This window comes from Calliopsis andreniformis, unplaced genomic scaffold (genome assembly GCF_051401765.1).
Source record: "Calliopsis andreniformis isolate RMS-2024a unplaced genomic scaffold, iyCalAndr_principal scaffold0004, whole genome shotgun sequence".
Classification (NCBI taxonomy): Eukaryota; Metazoa; Arthropoda; class Insecta; order Hymenoptera; family Andrenidae; genus Calliopsis; species Calliopsis andreniformis.
The window spans coordinates 19,534,690-19,541,708 of record NW_027480424.1 but is presented as its reverse complement, the minus strand read 5'-3'; positions in this window follow the sequence as shown (position 1 = coordinate 19,541,708).

The window sequence follows — 7,019 nt, the reverse complement described above, 5'->3', positions numbered from 1 at the left end:
TATGTTGCCCGGAACGTAGAAATGACCATAACTTTCACACTGGTTGCAATTATTCGTTTTATACGATGGAAAGGCTGTTGTATTTATTTTGTGTTTTATGCTTCTGGCCTTGACTTCAAAGGCCCTAGCTCTTCTATCTGGTGGATCAGTGCCTCAGAGTTAGGTCTAGGATGCCCGAAACGTCGAAATGATCATTAATTTCACACTGGTTGCAATTATTCGTGCTATACGATGGAAAAACTGTTGCATTTTTATTGTATTTTCTGCGTCTGGCTTTGACTTCTAAGGTCCTAGCAATTCGATCTGGTGGGGCAATGTCCAAGAGTGAAGCCTAGGTTGCCCGGAACGTAGAAATGACCATAACTTTCACACTGTTTGCAATTATTCATTTTATACAATGGCAAAGCTGTTGTATTTATATTGCATTTTATGCTCCTGGCGTTGACTTCTAAGGCCGTAGGTATTAGATGTGGTGGGGCAACGCCCTAGAGTGACGCCTCTGTTGCCCGGAACGTAGAAATGACCATTACATTCACACTGGTTGCAATTATTCGTTTTATACGATGGAAAAGCTGTTGTATTTATATTGCATTTTATGCTTCTGGCGTTGATTTCTAAGGCCCTAACTCTTCGATCTGGTGGAGCAACGCCTCAGAGTTAAGTCTAGGATGCCCGAAATTCCGAAATGATTATTACTTTCACACTGGTGGCAATTATTTGTGCTATACAATGGTAAAAGTGTTGTATTTATATTGTTTTATATGCTTCTTGCGTTGTCTTCTAAGGCCGTAGCTATTCGATGTGGTGGAGAAACCTCCAAGGCTGAAGCCTATGTTGCCGAGAACGTAGAAGTGACCATTACTTTCACACTGGTTGCAATTATCCGTTTTATACGTTGGAAAAGCTGTTGCATTAATATGGTATTTTATGCTTCTGGCGCTGACTTCTTAGGCCCTAACTATTCGATCTGGTGGAGCAACGCCCTAGAGTGAAGCCTAGGTTGCCCGGAACGTAGAAATGGCCATTACTTTCACAATGTCTGCAATTACTCATTTTATACGATGAAAAAACTGTTGTACTTGTATTGTATTTTATTCTCCTGGCGTTGACTTCTTAGGCCCTAACTATTCGATCTGGTGGAACAACGCCCTAGTGTGACGCCCAGGTTGCCCGCAACGTAGAAATGACCGTTACTTTCCACTGTTTGCAAATATACATTATATACGATGGATAAGCAGTTGTATTTATATTGTATTTTATGCTTCTGGCGTTGACTTCTTAGGCCCTAACTAATTGATCTGGTAGAGCACCACCCTAGAGTGAAGCCTAGGTTGCCCGGAACGTAGAACATACCATTACCTTCACACTAGTTGCAGTTATTCCTGTTATCTGAAGGAAAAACTGTTGCATCTTTATTGTATTTTATAGTTCTGGCGTTGACTTCTAAGGCTCTAACTATTCGATCTGGTGGGGCAGCGCCTCAGAGTTAAGTCAAGGATGCCCGAAACGTCGAAATGAACATTACTTTCGCACTGGTTGCGATTAGTCATGCTATACGATGGAAAAACTGTACCATTTTTATTGTATTTTCTGCATCTGGCTTTGACTTCTAAGGTCGTAGCTATTCGATCTGGTGGTGCAACGCCCTAGAGTGACGCCTAGGTTGCCCGGAAAGTAGAAATGACCATAACATTCACACTGGTGCAATTATTTGTTTTATACGATGGAAAAGCTGTTGTATTTATATTGTATTTTATGGTGCTGGCGTTGACTTCTTAGGCCCTAACTATTCGATCTGGTGGAGCAACGCCCTAGAGTGAAGCCTAGGTTGCCCGGAACGTAGAAATGACCATTACTTCACACTGGTTGCAGTTATTCGTTTTATACGATTAAAGAACTGCTGTATTTATATTGTGTTTTATGCTTCTGGCGTTGACTTCTAAGGCCCTATGTATTCGATCTGGTGGAGCAACGTCCAAGGGTGAAGCCTATGTTCCCCGGAACGTAGAAATTACCATATCTTTCACACTGGTTGCAATTATTCGTTCTATACAATGGAAAAACTGTTGTATTTATATTGTATTTTATGCTTCAGGCGTTGACTTCTAAGGTCCTATGTATTCGGTCTGGTGGAGCAACGTCGAAAGGTGAAGCCTATGTTGCCCGGAACGTAGAAATGACCAGTACTTTCACACTGGTTGCAGTTATTCGTTTTATACAATGAAAAACTGTTGTATTTATTTTGCATTTTATGCTTCGGGCGCTGACTTCTTAGGCCCTAACTATTCGATCTGGTGGAGCAAAGCCCTAGAGTGAAGCCTAGGTAGCCCTGGAAGTAGAAATGACCATAACTTTCACACTGGTTACCATTATTCGTTTTATACAATGGAAAAACTGTTCTATTTATTTTGCATTTTATGCTTCGGGCACTGACTTCTAAGGCCCTATCTATTCCATCTGGTGGAGCAACGCCCTAGAGTGAAGCCTAGGTTGCCCGGGAAGTAGAAATGACAATAGCAATCACACTGGTTGCAATTATTCCTGTTACACGAAGGAAAAACTGTTGCACCTTTATTGTATTTTATGCTTCTGGCGTTGACTTCATAGGCCCTAACTATTCGATCTGGTGGAGCAACGCCCTAGAGTGAACAGTAGGTTGCCCCGAACGTAGAAATGATCAGTACTTTCTCACTGGTTGCATTTATTCGTTTTATACAATGGAAAAACTGTTCTATTTATTTTGCATTTTATGCTTCGGGCACTGACTTCTAAGGCCCTAACTATTCGATCTGGTGGAGCAACGCCCTAGCGTGAAGCCTAGGTTGCCCGGGAAGTAGAAATGACCATAGCAATCACACTGGTTGCAATTATTCCTGTTACACGAAGGAAAAACTGTTGCACCTTTATTGTATTTTATGCTTCTGGCGTTGACTTCATAGGCCCTAACTATTCGATCTGGTGGAGCAACGCCCTAGAGTGAAGCCTAGGTTGCCCGGGAAGTGGAAATGACCATAGCAATCACACTGGTTGCAATTATTCCTGTTACACGAAGGAAAAACTGTTGCACCTTTATTGTATTTTATGCTTCTGGCGTTGACTTCATAGGCCCTAACTATTCGATCTGGTGGAGCAACGTCCTAGAGTGAAGCCTAGGTTGACCGGAACGTAGAAATGACCATAACTTTCACACTGGTTACCATTATTCGTTTTATACGATGGAAAAACTGTTGTATTTATATCGTATTTTATGCTTCTGGCGTTGACTTCTTAGGCCCTAACTATTCCATCTGGTGGAACAACGCCCTAGAGTTAAGCCTAGGTTGCTCGAAATGTAGAAATGACCATAACTTTCACACTGGTTGCTATTATTCGTTTTATATGATGGAAAACCTGTTATATTTATATTGAAATTTATGCTTCGGGCGTTGACTTCTAAGGCCCTAGCAATCCCATCTGGTGGTGCAACACCCTAGAGTGAAGCCTAGGTCGCCCGGAACGTAGAAGTGACCATTACTTCCACACTGTTTGCGAATATACATTATATACGATGGAAAATCTGTTGTACTTATTTTGTAATTTATGCTACTGGCGTTGACTTCTTAGGCCCTAACAATTTGATCTGGCGGAGCACTGCCCTAGAGTGAAGCCTAGGTTGACCGGAACGTAGAACATACCATTACCTTCACACTGGTTGCAATTATTCCTGTTATACGATGGAAAAACTGTTGCACATTTATTGTATTTTATGCTTCTGGCGTTGACTTCATAGGCCCTAACTATTCGATCTGGTAGAGCAACGTCCTAGTGTGAAGCCTAGGCTGACTGGAACGTAGAAATGACCATAGCTTTCACACTGGTTACCATTATTCGTTTTATACGATGGAAAAGCTGTTGTATTTAAATCGTATTTTATGCTTCTGGCGTTGACTTTTAAGGCCGTAGCTATTAGATGTGGTGGAGCAACGCCCTTGAGTGTCGCATAGGTTGCTCGGAACATAGAAACGACCATTACTTTCACAATGTCTGCAATTATTCGTTTTCTACGATGGAAAAGCTGTTGTATTTGTATCGTATTTTATGCTTCTGGCGTTGACTTCTTAGGCCCTAACTATTCCATCTGGTGGAACAACGCCCTAGGGTCAAGCCTAGGTTGCCCGTAACGTAGAAATGACCATTACTTTCACAATGTTCGCAATCATTCATTTTATACGATGGAAAAACTGTTGTACTTATACTGTATTTTATGCTTCGGGCGATGACTTCTAAGGCCCTTACTATTCGATTTGGCGGAGCAATGCCCTACAGTGAAGCCTAGGTTGCCCGGAACGTAGATATGTCCATAACCATCACACAGGTTGCAATTATTCGTTTTATACGATGGAAAAGCTGTTGTATTTATATCGTATTTTATGCTTCTGGCATTGACTTCTTAGGCCGGAGCTATTCGATCTGGTGGAGCAACGCCCTAGGGTGAAGCCTAGGTTGCTCGGAAAGTATAAATGACCATATGTTTCATACTGGTTGCAATTATTCATTTTATACGATGGAAAAACTGTTGTATTTATATTGTATTTTATGCTTCGGGCGTTGACTGCTAAGGCCCTAACTATTCAATCTGTAAGAGCAACGCCCTAGGGTGTAGCCAAGGTTGCCCGTAAAGTAGAAATGACCCTAGCTTTCATACTGGTTGAAATTATTCGTTTAATACGAGGGAAAAGCTGTTATATTTATCTTGTATTTTGTGATTCTGGCGTTGACTTCTTAGGCCCTAACTGTTCGATCGGGTGGAACAACGCCCTAGAGTGAAGCCTAGGTTACCCGGAACGTAGAAATGACCAGTACTTTCACACTGTTTGCAGTTATTCCTGCTATACGATGGAAAAACTGTTGCATCTTTATTGAATTTTATGCTTCTGGCGTTGACTTCTAAGGCCCTAACTATTCGATCTTGTGGAGCAACGTCCTAGAGTGAAGCCTAGGTTGCCTCGAACGTAGAAATGACCATCACTTTCACACGGGTTGCAATTATTCCTGTTATAGAATGGAAAGACTGTTGTATTTTTATTGTATTTTATACTTCAGGCGTTGACTTCTGAGGCCGTAGCCATTCGATGTGGTGGAAGAACGCCATACAGTGAAGCCTAGGTTGCCCGGAACGTAGAAATGACCATAAGTTTCATACTGGTTGCAATTATTCGGTTTATACGATGGAAAAACTGTTGTATTTATATTGTATTTTATGCTCCTGGCGTTGACTTCTAAGGCCCTAATTATTCGATTTGGTGGAGCAATGCCTCAGAGTTAAGTCTAGGATGCCCGCAACGCCGAAATGATCATTACTTTCACGCTTGTTGCAATTATTCCTGTTATACGATGAAAAGACTGTAGTATTTTTATTGTATCTTATGCTTCAGGCGTGGACTTCTGAGGCCGTAGCTATTCGATGTGGTGGAAGAACGCCATACAGTGAAGCCTAGGTTGCACGGAACGTAGAAATGACCACTACTTTCACGCTGTTTGCAATTATTCATTTAATACGATGGAAATGCTGTTGTATTTATACCGTATTTTATGCTTCGGGCGTTGACTTCTTAGGCCCTAACATTTCGATCTGGTGGAGCAACGCCCGACAGTGAAGCCTAGGTTGCCCGGAACGTAGATATGACCATAACCTTCACACAGGTTGCAATTATTAGTTTTATACGGTGTAAAGGCTGTTGCATTTATTTTGTATTTTATGCTTCTGGCGTTCACTTCTTAGGCCGTAACTATTCGGTCTGGTGGAGCAACGCCCTGGAGTGAAACCTGGGTTGCCCGAAACGTAGAAATGACCACTACTATCACACTGGTTGCAAATTATTCCTGCTATACGATGGAAAAACTGTTGTATTTTTATTGCATTTTATGCTTCTGGCGTTCACTTCTTAGGCCCTAACTATTCGATCTGGTGGAACAACGCCCTAGGGTGAAGCCTAGGTTGCCGGAACGTAGAAATGACCATAAGTTTCATACTGGTTGCAATTATTCGCTTTGTATGATGGAAAAACTGTTGTATTTAAATTGTATTTTATGCTTCTGGCGTTCACTTCTTAGGCCCTAACTATTCGATCCGGTGAAATAACGCCCTATGGTGAAGCCTAGGTTGACCGGAACGTAGAAATGACCATAACATTCACACTGGTTGAAATAATTCGTTTTACACGATGGAAAAACTGTTGTATTTATATTGTATTTTATGCTGCAGGCGTTCACTTCTTAGGCCCTATCTATTCGATCTGGTGAAAGAACGCCCTGTGGTGAAGCCTAGGTTGCCCGGAACGTAGAAATGACCATAACTTTCACACTGATTGCTATTATTCGTTTTATACGATGGAAAAACTGTTATATTTATATTGTATTTTATGCTTCTGGAGTTGCCTTCTTCGCCCCTAACTGTTCGATCTGGTGGAACAACGCCCTAGAGTGAAGCCTAGGTTACCCGGAACGTAGAAATGACCAGTACTTTCACACTGTTTGCAGTTATTCCTGCTATACGATGGAAAAACTGTTGCATCTTTATTGAATTTTATGCTTCTGGCGTTGACTTCTAAGGCCCTAACTATTCGATCTTGTGGAGCAACGTCCTAGAGTGAAGCCTAGGTTGCCTCGAACGTAGAAATGACCATCACTTTCACACGGGTTGCAATTATTCCTGTTATAGAATGGAAAGACTGTTGTATTTTTATTGTATTTTATACTTCAGGCGTTGACTTCTGAGGCCGTAGCCATTCGATGTGGTGGAAGAACGCCATACAGTGAAGCCTAGGTTGCCCGGAACGTAGAAATGACCATAAGTTTCATACTGGTTGCAATTATTCGGTTTATACGATGGAAAAACTGTTGTATTTATATTGTATTTTATGCTCCTGGCTTTCACTTCTTAGGCCCTAACTATTCGATCTGGTGGAACAACGCCCTAGGGTGAAGCCTAGGTTGCCCGGAACGTAGAAATGACCATAGCTTTTACACTGGCAGCAATT